Source organism: Atta colombica, unplaced genomic scaffold, assembly GCF_001594045.1.
Source record: "Atta colombica isolate Treedump-2 unplaced genomic scaffold, Acol1.0 scaffold52, whole genome shotgun sequence".
Lineage (NCBI taxonomy): Eukaryota > Metazoa > Arthropoda > Insecta > Hymenoptera > Formicidae > Atta > Atta colombica.
The window spans coordinates 1092726-1093815 of NW_017259542.1; positions in this window are offsets into that span (position 1 = coordinate 1092726).

The window sequence follows — 1090 nt, forward strand, 5'->3', positions numbered from 1 at the left end:
ATATATATATATATATATATCCGCCAAGCGCCTAATAACTTGATACTCTTGCACCGACTGATTAGCTGTGTGTCAAAAATACTTCTACTGTATTAATCGCGTTGACCGAATTCTCCTCATCGTTAACTGTGATACATGTAGTTACTGACTTAAACGTTCATTTACACAACATTCTCCTTCCTCTCTGTTCTCTTTTCTCTCATCTCAAGAATTATATATAAAAATTCAAAAAATATGCTGTCATTTGTGGCAACTAACTGTAACAACTTGTTTTGGTCTCTCCTACTTAAAACAATTGTTAATTGAATGATATTTAATGAATTCGATCGTTTCAATTGTCAATTAGATTGTCATTACGTTTTCTAATTAATTCCGCCTGAATCATTCATCAATCAAAAAATTTTAATTGAATTTATTTAAATCAATCATCAATCGAAAAATTTTAATTTGAATTTACTTAAATTAATCATCAATTAAATGAATTGAATTCATCCATTTCAATATTCAATTAAATTTTTAATTAATTCCATCTGAATCAATCGTCAATCGAAAAATTTTAATTGAATTTGTTTAAATCAATCATCTATTGAATGACGTTCAATTGAATTCGCCTATTTCAATTTTCAATTAAATGTCTTTTAATTAACTCCGCCTGAATCAATCGTCAATCGAAAATTTTAATTAAATTTGTTTAATAAAATGAACAACCTCGCAAGTCGTAAGCCGTAAGAAATTGGTCACTCAGAATTAAATGTGAAAAGCATAATTGATTATGATTGATTATAATTTCTTATCGTTTACGATTTTATTGTAGAACAGACCTTCTACAAGCCATTAGTCATAAATCAGAAGTCAGAAGTTAAAAATTGACTCTGATTGGTCAGAAAGTCCATTGTACAATAGAGCAAACCGTAATCTGTAAGAACCAATCATAATCGATCATTTTTGTTACATTTATCTGTGATTGACCAGTTACGATTTGCGATTCTATTATTGTGTAACAGGTCGTAATGTGAATCCTACAGTACTTTTAAGTACGCTGGGTTCGTTCGGAGCGATCCCGAACAGCTCCGATGTTTAGATAAAACGA